This window comes from Rhinopithecus roxellana, chromosome 4, assembly GCF_007565055.1.
Source record: "Rhinopithecus roxellana isolate Shanxi Qingling chromosome 4, ASM756505v1, whole genome shotgun sequence".
Lineage (NCBI taxonomy): Eukaryota > Metazoa > Chordata > Mammalia > Primates > Cercopithecidae > Rhinopithecus > Rhinopithecus roxellana.
The window spans coordinates 36,158,449-36,177,298 of NC_044552.1; the positions used below are offsets into that span (position 1 = coordinate 36,158,449).

General features: G+C 47.8%; 1 protein-coding gene across 13 annotated transcripts in view; it reads right to left on the reverse strand.

Moving 5' to 3' along the window:
• Window positions 1–18,850, reverse strand: part of TRERF1 (transcriptional regulating factor 1) — a 227,228-nt gene that overhangs the window by 47,463 nt on the left and 160,915 nt on the right. The gene's annotated exons all lie outside the window — the stretch shown is intronic.

The following is an 18,850-nucleotide window of genomic DNA, read 5'->3' on the forward strand; positions in this document are numbered from 1 at the left end:
GGCTGTGTTCCAATACAACTTTATTTATGGACACTGAAACTTGAATTTTATATAATTTTCACATGCCAAATGCTGTTCTTCTTTTGATTTTTCTTCAACCAATTAAAAATGTAAAAATCCTTCTTCACTCACAGGCAGTACAAGAATAGGTGTGGGCTGGATCTGGCCTGACCCATGGTTTGCTTGACCCCTGTTCTAGAGCATCAAAGTCTCTCTACACCCCAACCCCTGGCCTGGGGCACCAGGAGACAAGGCCGCAGTCTGCAAGGAGGATATCTGTCCTAAGGGCCACCCTTTGAACCAGAGAGACAGACAGAGAGATACATCAGGAGAGGAAGTTGACTTTGGCCAAGGTCTCTGCAGAACTTGTTTGCTTACAATTCAGAAGGGGTAACACCCTGCTCCGGCCAGACCACCATTGCTTGTTTGAGGAAGAAAAACCAAAAAGATTTTCCTTTTTCTGACCCTGGGCCGTCAGTTAGAGACTGTATACACAATTCTCCAAACGCTTTGGCTTGTGTTTTAGTCCAGCCTTCCTCTGGGCTCTGTCAAGGAAGCTTCACTTGACTCCCCTGGGGGCTCCTCTTACTCCAGCTCACTCCCAGCTCCCCCAAGCAGGCAGGAGCCAAGGGCGGCTCTCCAGGATGTGGGCCGCAGTTTGCCGTCTTCTTTGTAGCACCGTTGTTGTTCTAAATGCTTTCTGATTAGTCTTCTAAATAATTCCAGTGGGTATTTTATAATTCAGTTACCCGATTATCGTGGACATGTGCTGCCAAAGACGGTGGTTAGCACCTAAATCTTCCTCTGCACAGTGAATGGTTCGCTCTTACTCCCTCACAGCCCTGGCTTTCCTGCTGACTCTGGGCTGTGGGAGGATTTTCAAGGCTCTCTTTGGGCAGCAAGAAACATTCATTTCTCCACCCTCAGATCTCACCCTGTAGCATCAATTGCTCCCTCCAAGCCCTGGGGATCAGTAAGAAGCCGGACGCGTAGCCCAGGAACCTGCAGAATGGAGGGTTGGGATTGTGCTTCCTGCAGGTGGCTCCTCATTAGGAAATAGAGATTGGAGCCATTTCACTTTTTGGTTGTCACTGTCACTGCCATCTTTCTTCTGGGCTGGCTGTAGTTCTTTACCAGGGACTTGAACATCGTCTCTCCCCTGTGATTACCATATGCCACTTCTTTCTCTCCCTAGCTGCCATGGAGTGGTATGGAAACTAAGGACATGGGGAGAGAAGGGGGAGCTGCAGGAGTCTAGGGTAACTTCCTGGAGGAGGCAGCCATGGTCTGAGTGGGCCTTGTTGTTGTATTCCTGGACACATTTGTCTCATACTACCTTCCCTAAGTATCCAACAGCAGGGGTCTGCCTGCTCCACCTCCAGGGCCCTGGCTGGGATGACCTCACCCTCCTGTGTGGCTTGAGCCCCATATTGTGGCTCCCACCCTGTGAGGCCTGGGGTTGCCAGTTGTCTCTTTCTGCCTTCTGCTTGTGACATTCTTTGGGGTCTTTTTGAAGCCTCCTCCTTCAGATTGTGAGCTTACAGATACAGGTTTGTCCTGCAGCAGTCCTGACATGGCTAGGATTGTAGGGAGATTAGGAACATGGGCATTGGCTCTGTGAATATGGTGTAGTTAGAAAAGCACTGGAAAAAGCTGGGAGCAGTGGCTCATACCTGTAATCTCAGCACTTTGGGAGGCCAAGGCCCACAGATCACTTGAACCCAGGAATTTAAGATAAGTCTAGGCAACATAGTGAGACCCCATTTCTACAAACAATTAGCCAGGTGTAGTGGCGTGCACCTGTAGTCCCAGCTACTTGGGAGGCTGAGGTGGGAGAATCACCTGAGCCTGGGAAGTTGAGGCTGCAGTGAGTGGTGACTGTACCACTGCACGTGAGCCCTATCTCAAAAAAAAAAAAAAAAAAAAAAAAAATTTGGCCTGGTGTGGTGGCTCATGCCTGTAATCCCAGCACTTTGGGAGGCCAAGGCGGGTGGATCACAAGGTCAGGAGATTGAGACCATCCTGGCTAACATGGTGAAACCCCGTCTCTACTAAAAATACAAAAACAAACAAACAAACAAACAAACCCGAAATTAGCCAGGTGTGGTGCTGGGCGCCTGTAGTCCCAGCTACTTGGGAGGCTGAGGCAGGAGAATTGCCTAAACCTGGGAGGCGGAGCTTTCCCGAGATTGCAGACAGAGAGAGACTCCGTCTCAAAAATAAATAAATAAATAAATAAATAAATAAATAAATAAATAAATAAAAATAAAAAAATAAATAAAAAGAAGAAGAAGAAAGAAGGAAAAAGAAGAAGAAGAAGAACACTGCAATAGAAGATAGGAGCCCTGGGCTTTGCTCTACTGACTCCATGTGACCCTGGGCAAGTCATTTGCCCTCTCTGGACTTCAGCCCTGGCTTTCTCTATATCCAGATAATTGAAGCAAAGTTTTTCTCGAGAGAGAGCCTGAATAAAATCCACACAATCTCTCCCTCATCTTAACCTCACTTGTAGAGACGAATTCAGGGTTCTGGATCCAGCTGGTATTCACTGTATAGATCTGACAACTGTTTAGGGGGCAAATGCATGCAGTGTAGAGGCCAATGTGGTCTCCACCTCTCCTTTTATGACACACAGAAGCTAGGGAGGGGAGGAGATGTTAAATTGATGTAACTGACATGGCTGAACACTTCCTGTATGACAAACTGCTCTGGGAGACTAGAATGGGACAAGCTCCAACACAGTTACCTGGGATTAACAACTCTAACATCAGCACTGGTAAAGTCAGCTACAGTCTATGGTTCCAAGGAGAAAGTAGCAGATACAAATGCAGACATCCTTAGCAAACTTACAACCCACACTTACTGCACCTTTCAGCCTAAAGGGAGAGGTGCAATAGGCTCTGAGTGGGGCATGCCAGGGACGAGGACCACTCCAGCTTGCCTGGCTCCCCAGGAAGCTTCCTCCCAACCCACAGTTGACACCATCCCCCATCACCTGATGGTGGTGAGGTTGACAGATGATCCAGCTGAAAGGTCTGCAGAAAGAAGATGGGACAGAGGAGCACCAAAACAATCCACACGTGATTCCCTGAGTGACCCAAATGCTTTCATGATCACATGTGTCCCCTAAGGAGGAGCTGCTAAGAGAATTTCAGAATTAATCATTAATCAGATTGAAGACCTGCTATGTGCCAGGAGAGATGAGAGGTCAGGAGCGCCTCTGGCCTCATGAGGTTTACAGTCATATGAACTGAAGCCCTCATGGCTCAGACCAGCATCTGTGCTCTGTCATCCTTTACAGTCTTTTATACCAACTCACACTGAGGACCCTCTATGGCAGGGCCACTATGGGGCAAACCTGTGTCTTTAAGATTGCAATCTGGGGAGGACGAGGCTTCCAAAGGACCCCAAGGAATGTCACAAGGGGAAGGCAGAGAAGAACAACTGGTTACCCCAGCCCTCGCAGGGTGGGAGCCACAATATGCGGCTTGGGCCTCACATAAGGATAAGGTTACTCTGGCCAGGGCCCAGGAGATGCAGTGGGCAGACTCTTGCTGTGGGGGACTCCGGGAAGGTCTCTGCAGGGCACTCGGCTGAAGGGGTCTGGGCCCAGGGCCCACAGGAAGGATCCTCCACTCCTGCCCCCGAGGACTTGGGGCGTGGGGCCTTCTGAATCAGCACCTGGGACTTCAGCCAAACAAAGGATCCCCGGCCCTGCAGCTGTCCTGGGCAGGGCAGGGCAGGGCTGGGAGAATGGGAGGAGATTTCCCTCCGGCTGCTCTGATGAGGCCCTGGCAAGAGTGGGGATAAAGATAGAGGGGAAGTGCGCTGGCAGGGAGATCTGACCCCCTTGGCCCTACCTACAGCCGCAGAGTGAATTATTAATAGAAGAAAACACAAGTCAAGCACCTGCAGGCTCTGTTGCTATCACTTAAGCTCCACACCTAGCGTCATGGGGCCAAGTGGCCAGAACAGCCTCCGGCAGGTGGGCACCACAGACCAGCTTCCTCTGCAAGGGACGATAGGGAGGGAGGTGGCTGGTGCTGTCACCACATCCTGGCCACGCACATTGAGATGGTACTAGACCCACAGACTCTCCAGGCCTGTGTGTGTGTAAGCTATACTCCCAAGCGGATCAGCTGGTGTGGCTTTGGTGTGTGGCCTTCCAAGACATCAGACTGTATAAAAAAACCAAAAGGTCACCCAGGGCTCCAGAAATGGGGGGATCATCTTGGGGGACAACCACTTCCCTTTCAGTCTGGAAAACAGCTCACACAGTAAATGTCAGTGATGTACAAAGTCAGTATGTAAAATAACCGTGCAATAGTGTTTTTGTGTTTGGGTTGTCGTGGGTCCCCTCTGGGTCTCCTGCCTGCGTTTCAGACAAAAAGCCCTCGTGGAAGCCCAGGGTATCCCAGGTTATGATGTCGGTGCCACACGGGAGCATTCTGTAAACACCGGCGGCGACACTGAACTACATCCTGGGCAGTGCCACGGTCCCAAGCTTTTCACTTTTAAGATAAGGGGGCTCGGGCAAGCAATCTCCACAGTCCCTTTGGCTCAGAGTTCTAAGGTCTTTTGGGGAATTCTGGGAGTCAACAAACAAACCCGAGGGGACCTCTGGTGACGGGGGCTGGAGGCCTTCCAGTGGGACTTCCTGAGTCGCTCCCTCCTCCAGGCCTCGAGGATCCGGTTCTGGCCTCCTTCTAGAAGCCCTGGGGGATGGTGAGCCTCACTCAGGCACCCATCTCCCAGCAGGCTTGGGCTCTGAGGGAGGGCAGGGGGAGCCCTGGTTTGCTTGCTCGCTCGTCTCCAGGACTCAGCCCATGCCCCCGCCTGACAGTGTGAGTGAGTGCTCAGCAGGCACTGACTCAGGGCAGCCAGGGAGAAGCCTCTATGCCCTGCAGCCCTTGGGGTTCAGCCCAGCCACTTGGCTGTGCCTGGCGACGTCTCCCCTGTTCTTCATGGTGCTATGGGAGGTTGGCCTTCCCAGGCAGATGAGTGGGCCTCCTCCTTTGAGGGTCTAGGGGGAGCCTCACTCTCATGGCACCCAGATGCAGGCTCTTGCCTGCCAGTGCCAGTGCACTAAAGACCGCAGTGCCAGTCTTTTAATAGTTGTCTTGCTCACACCTAATTTGGCAGCAATTCTCTTTTGGTGGCTTGCTGAGGGAGGGGAAAGGAAGGAGTGAGGGAGGTGGCCTGGAAGCCAATCGGGAAGATGTCCTTGAGAGGCAAGTCCATGGGAGCTGTAGAGAAAGTCTGTCAGGAGGATCTGGTTCCAAATTTGTTCCAAATCACAGCATGCCACAATGAAGAAAAGCAGTATGTTTTAATTCACAAATGCTTCTAAGAATTCAGCATTATGGAATACAGCTGGAAGTGAAATCCCCCCTCACCTGAGATTCCCACTGTCTGGTGGTTGTATGTGGATGGTGGCAGGCATGATGAAGGTTGGCTTCTGGTTACTGAGAGGCCTCAGGGGATAAAGAGCAAACCTTTCTGGGTTTGCTTCTCCTCTGGTAATCTTCACGCTCCCTTGGAAAGCCCCCAAACCTGTCTGGACCTGCTCAAGGCAGATATCCTGTTGGTCACTGGCCCCCATGATCTCACAGTCCCAATTTCTTGCCAAAACAACTTCCCTTTGCTGCTAGGGGACCCCTGCAGCTGAACCAAGAAGATAGAAATGCAGCCCCAGAGCCTGGGCTGGAGGGAGAGTGTGAGGACCAAATCCTAGCTAAAGGTTTTACAGGCCCAGACACGCATACTTCTGTTTGTTGGAAACATTACCCCACCAAGCTCAGTCACCTCAGATACTTTATTTTTCAAACAATACTAGACTTCCAGTTCCACAGAAACAAAATTGTGTTTAATAGCTCTGTTTTTTAAAATCTCTCCTTCTCTATCCACTGTGCCACGAGCAGTGTTTGACCAAAGTAGATTCACTCAATGTTTATGGAACACAGCAAACAAATTTGTCAAACATCAATGGTGTGTGCATGGTAAACTATTAGAGAGTGAAGGAGCCAATCCCCTTCTCCAGACCAGCTGAGGTGGTCCAGAGTTACATCTAGGATGCCTGCTTAAGAGTGCCCGGACTCTGCCAGCATCCTCCAGCCCTGTGTGGAGGCGGGTCACAGAGGGATGGCCGTAGGAGGGACACCCAGCCTGGCGCCGATGAGCTGGACTAAGATGCTGCTACACAAACAGGAAGGAAGAACAGCAACGATGGCTAACGTGCACTGGGCGCAAACCCCGGGCTGGGCACAGTGCCAAGTCCCTTAGAAGCCCCTTCCAATAATCCCACAAGGTAGTAAGCGCATCCATCACCTTAACTACCTTACCAACCTCCCAATGACACCTTGCAATGAACATTCTCAGATGCATCCCCTTAGGAACATCTGTGAGAATTTCTTTAGGATACATACCAGGAGTAGAGGAAGGTGTGATGCTTTTTATGTGTCAATTTGGCCAGGCTGAACTACTGCCCTCAGAATTCCCTTTCTAGGTAGTTGGTTAAAGCAGAGACTCATAGAAAATGACATGTAGTCAAGTGTGTATGCTGCGGTATTGCTAGAAAAGCCAAAGACTGAAAACAACCCAAATGCCTAACCATAAGGGATCAACTGAAGGAAATCATGGAATAACCGCAGGATGGGATACTATGCAGTTGTTAAAACTAACACGGAGATTTGGTGCAGTGGCTCATGCCTGTAATCCCAGCACTTTGGGAGGATGAGGCAGGAGGATTGTTTCAGCCAAGGAGTTAAGACCAGTCTGGGCAACATGGTGAAACCCTGTCTTTACAAAAAATAACAAAAATCAGCCAGGTGTTGTGGTGCACGCTTGTAGTCCCAGCTACTTGGGAAGCTGAAGTGGGAGGATCAATTGAGCCCACTTCAGAGGGTTGAGGCTACAGTGAGCCATGATGGCACCATTGCATTCCAGCCTGGGTGACAGAGTGAGACCCTGTCCCAAACAAACAAACCAAACCAAAACAAAAATTCCAAAAGAACAACAAGGAAACTCTCTATGAAACGATATGGAAAGATGTCCAAGGTTAAATGAAAAAGAAAGATGCAGGACAGTATGTTCAATATGCTCTCTTTTGTGTAAAGAAATGGTTAAAATAGAACATATATGTATGTAGGAATATAGATAGTTGATTTTTGTTAGTTGTGGTAGTTACATCCTATAAAGTCTCTATGATCACTGAATTAGTGAATACTGAGCCACTGCTCCTAAGAGAAATACAGGGTTAGGTTCCTGCAAGCCCCTGGTTGCAAGATTTTTGTCAACTGATCAGTATACATAACCTTGTTTTATATGTGTCTGCTTAAAGGATATCTTATTTAACATCTATTTTTTTCATTCATTAACATGGACCTCACAGCCAACAGTACTACAACTAATGCCTGAAAGGAGCTTATCTAATTCACCCATTTTCTCTGTAAGGCAAATCACAGCCTTCTTGTGCTGAGAACAGCAGGCAACACTTCAGCATTACACTTGGGAGCCATTTTAAACAGTGAAACCAACAACAAAAACCACAAAAATATGAAAAATGCCACACTAAATACACCACAAAAAGGACACTTGTGTCCAGCAGGAGAGCTGAAATAAGAAGGCAGAGTTGCCTTGTTCAAACTCAGCTTGGGAACGTGCATCGGGCGACTCAAAACTTTCACTGCTCTGTGCACGTCCTCAAATGATCAAGAAAGTACCGAGCATTGGTTCTGTGGTTGCAAATAAGTTTAGAGAGTAGGGAATCTGCAAATATGGAATCTGTGAATAATAAGGGTCAACTATGTATTTATAATTGATATATATTCATAAAGAAAATCTGGAAGGATTCAAGAAACTAATAATAGTTGTCTGCAGGGAGGTGGTGGAAACTGGGCTAACTAGGGAAAAGAGCAGGAGGGAGATTATTCATTTTATAACTTTTTATATTTTTCTGTGTTTTTGAACCATGTGAATATATTACTTACAAAAAAACCCAGATATAATAAAACATGAAAAACAACTTTTTTTTTTTTTTTTTTTTTTTTTTGAGATGGAGTTTTGCTCTTGCTGCCTAGGCTGGAGTGAAATGGTGCGATCTTGGCTCACCACAACCTCCGCCTCCCAGGTTCAAGTGATTCTCCTGCCTCAGCCTCCCGAGTAGCTGCGATTACAGGCATGCACCACCACGCCTGGCTAATTTTGTATTTTTAGTAGAGATGGGGTTTCTCCATGTTGGTCAGGCTGGTCTCGAACTCCCAACCTCAGGTGATCTCCCTGCCTCGGTGTCCCAAAGTGCTGGGATTATAGGTGTGAGTCACTGTGCCCCAGCCGAAAAGACCTTTATGTGCACTTAAATTTGCAGTACATTAATGCCTTATGAATTTATTTTAACTTAAAACACAAATATCTTACTGGTCTTTTGAGGCAGGGTCCAGGACTTTTCTTTGCTCATAGATCTGTGGAATAGAGCTCTGTATTTATCTTTTATGCATAAACCACTGATGATGCATAATCTATACTTTTTCAGTTTGGTTTCTTTAAAAAGGAGCCAGAAGTAGAGAAGCCTGGTAAAGGAACTGTAGTGCTGCATCCTCTGACATGCTTTTATTTTCCTCTCCCTCTAGTGCCAATCTTTATGATTTTTAATTTTTTTTTGTAGAGACAGGGTGCTGCTGTTTCCCAGGCTGGTCTTGAACTCTTGGCCTCAAGCAATCCTCATGCCTTGGCCTCCCAAACTGTTGGGATCACAGATGTGAGCCACGGCACTGCAGTGCCAGTCTTTAATAGTTGTCTTGCTCACACCTAATTTGGCAGCAATTCTCTTTTGGTGGCTTGCTTTTATCACTTCTTTCCAAAGCATTCAACAGTGAAAAATGTGTCGCCGGTCACACATTCTCAGCTGAGGTAGAACAAGGTGACTCTTACTTTTCACTGAAATAGCACTTCTCTTTCTTTTTTGCATTTATAGTTCATCAGCTTATATCACATTTAACTAATTTACATAATTACAATTACAAGGACAACTAGCACAAGCAGGTTTGGGGACCAACACAGCCCTTGACTACATTTGTGGGAGTGGGTACTCTGTTTGGGGGAGCTCTAGCAAGTTGTGGAGAAGGCCAGCTGCCACTCAGTTACGTAGAGGCTGGTTAAAGACAGTTCCACCTGCGTGTGAGTGTGACTTGCTAACCTTAACATGAGCAGCATGCTAGATGTCTCTGAACTATGCCTTTTGACATTGTGATTCATGCATTCAAATGTCAAGTATGTACAGGTCAGGCACACACTCCTGAGGCAGAGTGCTGGGGTCCCCGTGGTGATCAGAGCCAAGCTGTCATGGGGTAGCCACTCTGAAAACATTTTCTGAAGTGAGCAGACCTTTTTTCTTTTTTCAAAGGTCTTCAAGGTAAGATTTCTGACAAAGCTGACATTTAGACTTCACGGTTTAGGAAAGGGATGGGGAAGGGCAAGTCTGTAAGATCTCCTAAAGTGTCTGGGATTAAATCCCCTGTCGGTCCCCAGTGCCCCAGGCTGAGGCGAACCCCTCAGCTGTTTAGAGACAATGTGGAACCCTCTGCTTGTGAAGGGGGAAGAGGCCCAAGTCCATGACCTGAAGCCAAAAGGCCTCTGTCTCAGCAGATGACCCTGACCTCTGCTTCACAGAGAATGGGAGCTGCCAGCCTTTGCTCTCTCCACCTCCTCCCGCCAAACAAATTTTCACACCTCCTCCCTGCCCTAACTCCTTCCTCTTCACTTATCTGAAACAACTGGTGACCCTTTACCCAGGATCCTGAATCAGAAACTGGGACCCCAAGGGCCCACCACCTCCCCATTCCCACTCACTTCCAAGAGATGATCAATTCCTGCCCACTTCTCCTGCACAGCTTTTCCCTGGCCATCTTCTCTCATTCCCTAATCCATGCTCCTCTGGTCGGGTCTCACCCCCTCCAGCCCTGCCACAGCACCCCTCTCCTTAAAACCTCCAGTGCTCCCTCTGCCAACAGGTAAGTGTCCAAACAGCTCAGCTGGGCACAGAAGGCCCTCGTGATCTGGCCTCACTCACCTTTCCAGTGATTTCCCCACCCACTCAGACACAGCCTGAGCACCTATCCTATGAAGCCACACAAGGTTTCCAGAATGCTGGTCCTTCTGCTTGAAAGCTCTTTCTCCCATTCTTCACCTTCTCAGCCTACAAGTTCCTTTTCAAACCTAATGTCTTTCAGGAAGTCTTCCCTGATCCTCAGCCCCTCATCGTAACAAAACATTTATTGCATGCTCACTATATACCAGGTACAGTGGATATAATGGAGGTGGGAACAGAGATGGTGTCAGTTCTATGGGGCTTGCCCTCTGGGGGTGTGCATGTCACCCAGAGACAAGTGCAATTTTACACGTGTCATGAGGAGATATAAGACAGGGCCGAGGGCCGGGCACCGTGGCTCACTCCTGTAATCCCAGCACTTTGGGAGGCTGAGGTGGGCAGGTCACCTGAGGTCAGGAGTTTGAGACCAGCCTGGCCAACATGGTGAAACCTCATCTCTACTAAAGATACATAATTAGGCCGGGCGCGGTGGCTCAAGCCTGTAATCCCAGCACTTTGGGAGGCCGAGACGGGCGGATCACGAGGTCAGGAGATCGAGACCATCCTGGCTAACACGGTGAAACCTCGTCTCTACTAAAAGCTACAAAAAACTAGCCGGGCGAGGTGGCGGGCGCCTGTAGTCCCAGCTACCCGGGAGGCTGAGGCAGGAGAATGGCATGAACCCGGGAGGCGGAGCTTGCAGTGAGCTGAGATCTGGCCACAGCACTCCAGCCTGGGTGACACAGCGAGACTTCGTCTCAAAAAAAAAAAAAAAAAAAAAAAGATACATAATTAGCCAGGCGTGGTGGCACTTACCTGTAATCTCAGCTACTCGGGAGGCTGAGGCAGGAGAATCGCTTGAATCCAGGAGGCGGAGGTTGCAGTGAGCCAAGATGGTGCTACTGCACTCCAGCCTGGGCAACAAGAGCGAAACTCCATCTTAAAACCAAAAAAAAAAAAAAAAAAAAAAAAAAAAAAAAAAAAAAAAAAAAAGAGATAGGGCTGTGACCTTGGCAGAAAAGTCAGGGAAGGATTCTCTGAGAAAGTCACGGTGATGCTGTGATCTAAAGATGAGAAGGACATAGGGAGGGGAAATAGGGTGCAGAAAGCTGTATTCCAGACAGCATCAAGGACAGTATGGGCAAAGGCCCTGTGGCAGGTGGGAACAAGTGGATGTAAAGAACTAAAAGAAGGCCAGCGTGGAGGACAAAGGAACACTGTGATGAAACTGGACAGGGGGCAAGGGCAAGACCATCCAAGGCTCTTGAGGCTAAGGATCCTCATCTTAATGGCTCCCCTGCAGAGCATGGGGAACCATTAAAGTATCTTGAACTGTGTGTGTGTGTGTGTGTGTGTGTGACCAAGCACATGTAACTGATCATATTTCTATTTTGAAAAGTTTGCTCTGGGCCGGGAATGGGGGCTCATGCCTATAATCCCAGCACTTTGGGAGGCCAAGGCAGGTGGATCATTTGAGGTCAGGAGTTCAAGATCAGCCTGGTCAACATGGTACAACCCCACCTCCACTAAAAATACAAAACAATGAGCTGGGTGTGGTGGCACATACCTGTAATTCCAGCTACTCGGGAGGCTGAGGTACAAGAATTGCTTGAACCCAGAAGGCGGAGGTTGCAGTGAGCCGACATCATGCCACTGCACTCCAGCCTGGGTTACAGAGTGAGACTCTGTCTCAAAAAACAAAACCATCACAACAAAAAAATCTTGCTCTGGCCACAGTAGAGACAAAGGGTCAGCTAAGTTTTTCTGTTCAAGGCCAGATGATACATATTCTGGGCTTTGCCACCGAGAGGCAAATACAGGCTATTATGTAGTACTTACATAATAAGAAAGAAAATTCTACACATTTTTGAGAACACTGAAAATATAATGATAATTGAGTGAGTGTAAATTTTTATAATACCGATCCTCTAATGAGAAGAATAGAATTGTTTTTTGGAGAGATAACACTTCCCCTTCAAAGAGAAGGAAAGTCAGTATTCCCGTATCATCAAATGCTCATCTGTAAAAACAGCTCACAGACTGCGTGAAATCGACCAGGCAATGGCTAGATTTGGCCCCTGGACTGTAGTTTGCTGACCCCCAATGCAGACAATGGACTGGAGGAAGGTGAATGAGGACATGGGGCAACTTAGGTTTGCCATGGTCCAGGCCAGATAGCTTGGATGAGGGTGATGGAGGGGTGTTGTGGGGTGAACCTGACAGGCTTAGTGATAGAAGGGACCTATGGAGGTACAGCAGGGGGAGTCAGATGTGACCTAGATGTCAGGTTCACATCTATGAAGCTTGGAGCACTGGGAGAGCTGTTTCACATGGAGACCTCAACAGGAGCTGTCACTGAGGCAGCTGGACTGAGGTTCCAAGGCCCAGAGAGGTTTGTGAGGCCCCTGAGAACGGGCAGTCACTGAAGGCAGGAACACGAGGAAGGGCGGCCAGCGCGCCAGCGAGCACAAGCCCAGCGCTCGGGGGGGGCACGTCTTCCTCACACCACTCAGCACACTGCTTCAAACTGTTTCTTCTGTCTCCTCCATCAAACTGAGACTGCTTCTAAGGAGTGTCTCATGGTCAGTAGAATACCTTGCACCCACTGGGTGCTAAGGACATGACAGAGGAAGGCAGGGAGGGAGGAGGAAGTGGCAACTTTTGCTTCCACAGCAAACTCAGAGTCAATCACCTCAATTCACAATAGAAGCCGATTTCCTCCTCTTGCCCTGGTCAGCTGCCCCTCGCCTGTGGCCAGCCCTCCCTACAACTGCTTTTGAGAAGGGTCACTGGACCCTTCGCCAGTCACTCTAAATCATCCAAGTGTGTGAGCACACACACATTTGCACACAAATCTCCTTCCGATCAACCCTGGGAACATGATTTGTGGTGATGGTGTATTGACAACACACTCATCAACTGTCAGCTCAACATGTCTAAATATTATGTTCCATCACCCAGAACATCATTTTTTTTTAATTAAAATAAGTTAAGTGGCAATCTCACAGCAAGGAGAGAGGAAGGAAAAAAAAAGCCACAGGTTAAAGAAAATTATCCTTTTTTCCATTTCTTTCCTTTTTTGTTTTTGAACAGAAGAGTAAAAGACTCATAATTGCATCTCTGTAACAGCCCTGGGATGGGGAAGTCAGTGCTGGGATGTGGGGTGGCCTGCTCCAGTGACCACATGGTGTGTTCGCTTAACATCCGTGGAGCCCCCGGCTTGGAGACCAGTCTCTCTGGGCCACAGTCACGAACCCTCTGGCTCGGTGTAAAGTCTCTGAGGAGGACACCAAAGAATTTGTGAAAGGGTGTGCATGTCCTTATGGCCAATAATAACATTCTAGAAAATATTTCATAATAACATTCTTGAAAATATTGCAAAAAGAATGGACAGATACTATTTTGTTCTGTGGGGTCACAACAAACCTGTGAGGTCAGAACTGTCTTCTCTATTTGAAAGGAGGAAATTAACATGCAGGGGATGAGCTTCCCCAGGTTGCATGATTAGTGATGAAGGGCTAAGCCCCCAACTCTCTCCTGCCAAACGACGAGGCTTCCTCTGATATTCTGCGGTGCCTCTTGTCCTCCCATTGCAAATCTGTTCAGCATGAAGCTACTTCCTCCTTGCTCGATCCTTCCAGCTTTTATCATTGGTTTTTGAAGGGCCAAGGAGAGAAAGTTTATGCCATAGTACAGGCATGTCCCATGAATCTGGCTGTCAGCAAACTGCAATGCTCTAGTGTTTAGCCATGAACTTGGAAGTCTGAAAAAGAAGCTGATGCACTTTACACTAAAAAAATAGTTCTATGCTTAAAAGCTCCAGTTATCTGGACAAGTTTTTTTGTTTGTTTGGTTTGGTTTTTCTTTTTTTTTTTCTTCTTCTTCTTTTTTTTTTTTTTTTGTTTGTTTGTTTGTTTGTTTTTGAGACAGAGTCTCCTCTGTCACCCAGGCTGGAGTGCAGTGGCACGATCTCAACTCACTGCAAGCTCCGCCTCCTGAGTTCACGCCATTCTCCTACCTCAGTCTCCCGAGTAGCTGGGACTACAGGTGCCCGCCACCAGGCCCGGCTAACTTTTTTTTTGTAATTTTTAGTAGAGACAGGGTTTCACCATGTTAGCCAGGATGATCTTGATCTCCTGACCTTGTGATCTGCCCGCCTCGGCCTCCCAAAGTGCTGGGATTACAGGTGTGAGCCACCACGCCTGGTCCTATCTGACAAGTTTTTACTCATCAGAAATATCTCATTGGAGAGAAACAAACGGCTTATATGACAAGTATTTTCCTCACGGAAGCACCAAGAACACTGCTTCTGGGGTCAAAGATTGGGGTTCAAATCTCAATGTTCCACTGGCAAAGTGAGTCCCTCCAGCAGGCCTATCTAACTTTGCTTTTGAGCCTCAATTCTGACATCTGTAAAACAGTAATACCTGCTGTTCTGGGTTTCTGAGAAGATTAAACAAGAGAAGGTACAGGACACATGTGCTCCCAGGGAGGACTCGAGCAGTCTCATTGCCTGGGGTGGGGTTTCTGTTGTTTTGTTTAGATGTGGGTTACAGTTTATACCAGGCTCAAAGACTGAGGCTTGATTGAGTTGGTTTGGTTATTTGTTTCCTGGGCAACCTTCAGCCCTCCTTTTGTTTTAATCAGCAGAATGGTGCTCACGGGCAGAAACTGCCAGGAGTGGACGCAGGAGGGAAGAGAGAAGGGCAGCCTGGGCCCTTTGGGATAGGGACCAATGACCTTGCTTACTCTAACATCCCCTGAAAGCGCCTGTGTCCAGGGCACATTCGTTTTATCCACAGTGATGATCCAGAGACATCAAGGAAAGGCCATAGTTCATTCAGTAGAATTGTTCACTGACAGCAGGAAACAGAATGCAAACATGCACATGACTGGCACATCCTTGCAGGAAGTCCAGGAGAGAGAGGCCTACAAGTCTACACTGGTCAGTGCAATTCAAGGGGTGCAAAAGAGGGAATTGGTGTGGCCACGGGTCAGGCTGAGTTCTCCAACTAGGCATTACTGGTAACGAAGGTGGTGTTCTACTCTCTGGGATATGGTTCTCAAGCAGTTCAAGACCCCAGAAGAGGAAATGAGACGTAATTATTTAGTGGCAATCTAAAGCTTAATTGTATGCAGTAGAATATCACTTCACCTGGTATCACCATCTAAAAGAGTTAGAAAAGGTGGCCTCTGTTAGCTAGAGTCATTTCAGTTCCTCTATAATACCAGATAAAGTGATATCCTACTTCTTTTTCTGTTTCAAGAGGGTACCCAGCTCTCCAATTCCAGAAAATTGGCAGTAACTCTGTCCATATTTACCATTTTCTTATTTTTAGTTACAGCCTTTCCTGCTTAAATGACATCCCCCTTTAAGGAACTGGGGACACACTGCCTGGAAGGGCTGTCCCAGGAAATCGGGTCTGGAGTGACCTCTGTGGCCACATGTGCCACCTGATCTGATGGGCACATGGGCCTTCCCTGGTGGAAGCTCCTGACTCCCTCAGAGCTCATGCCAGCCTCACAGACATGGAAAAAGAAAAAAATGAGGCCAATCTAACCCTGACAGTTTGTGGGGGACACTCTTGTACCCACTATTTCTCTGTGAGGCAGGCCCAGCAGGAGGTTTTATCTCCATCTTGAGATAAACTATGGAAGCTCCGAGGCAGGAAGAGAGATTTCCAAAGGATCACACATCCTGGTAGAAGCCAATTCAAGGGAGATGAGAACCAAAGGCTCCCAGTCCCAGGCCAAAGAGCCTCCGAAGACCACAAACTACTGCTACTAGAACGAGGCCAGAGCCTCCACATGGCTTGAGTGTTGTCCAAAAATACAAACAAGAAGGCAGCACTGAAGTGCAAAGAAACAAACTCCTATTTGTTTCTATTTCATCCATAAAAATGTCACAGCTTTCTCTGAATAGCTCTCATGTTGTCCTCCTTTCCTCTGCACTCTTGGCCTCCTGGACCTGAACCAAATCTCTCCCTCTCCTCTTAGTTCCGTGAACACAGATTATCTCCCTCTTCACGGGACAGTCACAGGAAATCTAAACATTTTCAGATGGGGTTCTTTTAAGCCCACTTCCCTTGTCCTCCACCCACCCCCCACCCTGTTGCTGTGTATTCAGGAAATGCAAACCCAATATAAAGATAACCCGGACCAAACAGAAAAAGAGACGTGCCCTGTGACCTGGTTGAGCAAATGACTTCCCCTCCCTGCACCTCAGACTCAGCTTCTGCAGAAGAAAGTTGGACCTGAGGAGCCCCAAGCCTCTGTTGGACGAACCTCCTGAGACCCTGCCTGGCCTGTCCAGGACACTGAACAATCTTGGGCCAGGATATTAAGATAGTAGGTTTTCCCACCAATGACACCTGATCCCTAAGGATCTGAGCTTTTCGGGGAAACAGTGCTAGAAGTCAGGATATATGGATTTCAGTCTCAGTTCTGCTATCTTTTGGGAAAGGGAAGAGAGTGAGCAGGGGTAGGAATTAAAGTGAACTCAAGCTCTAGCCATATATATATATTTTTTTTTTTTTTTTTTTGTAAGACAGAGTCTCGCTCTGTCTCCTAGGATGGAGTGCAGTGGTGCGATCTCAGCTCACTGCGACCTCCGCCTCCTGGGTTCAAGCAATTCTCCTGCCTCAGCTTTCTGAGTAGCTGGGATTATAGGTATATACCACCATGCCCGGTTAATTTTTTTTTTGTATTTTAGTAGAGACACGGTTTTGCCATATTGGCCAGGCTGGTCTCAAACTCCTGATCTCATGATCTGCCCACCTCAGACTCCCAAAGTGCTGGGATTACAGGCGTGAGCCACCGCGCCCGGTCTTAATGTTGTAATTTAAAAAAATAGAATAATGGATATACTTGGCATAATAAATATTGAAATATTTTTAGAAGGGTTCCACCCAACAATGAGAAGGGGCTGATAGCCAGTCTCCAGGGCAGCATGTGAAGATTTGATGTACAGCACATTTCCACACTTTTATGTGGCTCTTTAAGCACAGAGCTCTTGGCCTGGGGCACCTCCTGCCTCTATACTCACAATGACCCTGGCATCCCAAACTCCTCAGATAATGTGTCCCCTGGCTTCCTGGTCCTGAAAAGGGTCTCCATCTGCATCTAGGACAATCCCTTGTTGCACTGTACAGAGCTACCCGACAACAGAACTCAACCTGAGGTGTCATCTGATGAAGAATGTTTAATCTACCAGGTAAGCTCTCCATGGGCAAGGTCAGTTAGATGGCGTTAGTAATCAATCTTGGTTCACAGCTCTGAGTAACCAGAATACAGAAGGGGCAGGAAGGATGAATCATGATCAGGACAGAGGCTGTTAACAGACTTTGAGGTTTGCTGCAGGGGACGAGGGGTGGGGTAGGGCTGGGCATTTAACTCCAGGCAAACAGGCTTGGCCACTCAGCTGGGTTGGAAATGCTCAATCATCTTGGGAGACTGGGATAACGAAGAAGCCCCCTCCCTAACTCTAACAATGTCCCTGCTTAGTCCCCCTAGAAACCTTCACCCTTCTGAATATTTGAGCAATGCTTGGAAAAAGATAAGAGGTGAACTTCAAATAATTTTTTGGTGCTCCCAAGAGGCTGAACCTTTAAAGTTGCCAATCCCTGTTTTACGGAAGTGAGGTGGTAGCCCAGATGAGCTGAAGCATTAGTCAGAGAGACAGAAGCCATGTGGAAACCCATTCAAGACCTCCATGCTCATCAGCTACGAGTGGTCAAACACACTTGGGAAACCTGGTGTCAAATGTTAGCTGCAGGACTTCGGAGCGCTTTTGATAATGGGAGATGCGCTCCAAGAGGGACCACACGGCCATCTGTGGGGCTTTCTAAACCCCAGTTCCTACCACTTCTACACCCAGGATGCATGGGGCTCCTTCTCCAGCAGCTCACCTTGGCTGCCCCATAAGACCAGCTCAAATCATCATCCAGCCTCATCCAGGAAGCCCTCTCTGACTATTCCAGGGCACTGTGCTTTTCCCTCTTGGATATCCACTCTGAGTACCTAACGATCTTATGAAGATGTTTTAGACTTTATGCATTTTTTTGGTTATAAAGTCCTCTTGTGATTAACGGACTTTAATTTTAGAGTAGTTTTAGATTCACAGCAACTTTATGCATTCTTTTATACTACTTGCCCACTATACAAAGCCCAGAGTCACTATAAATAGCAGGCTTTGAAAAAAGACTTGTTGCCTGATAGATATCGAATCAGGAAACAACACATGTCTAGGTGTAATATAAAGCCATTTATTAGAAGAGGGCGTGAAAAGTGAAGTCTCATGCCAGCTATAAGAATAGAGCTAAAGGACATTGACGACCCTTCTCCCCCAGCCCCACCACTGCTGAAAATGCATCCTCAGAGTAGTAATGCAATCCCTTGATCTGGGGGCCCTTGCAAGGGGAACCTCCACAGTGAGTCTACACAGCCCCAGCCCCAGCCCCACCGTGGTACCAGGACACAGGGCACAGCTCAGCAGGAGGGCAAAGATCTGGAGTCTGGAGGTCTAGGCCCCATTTTCAGAACCCCTGGTTTACATCTTCCACAAACACTGGTCAGACCAGTGCGTTCTATCTTCCCTCAGATTATTTTTAAAAACACCCCAGTTTGGCCGGGCGCGGTGGCTCAAGCCTGTAATCCCAGCACTTTGGGAGGCCGAGACGGGTGGATCACGAGGTCAGGAGATCGAGACCATCCTGGCTAACACGGTGAAACCCCGTCTCTATTAAAAAATACAAAAAAAAAAAAAAA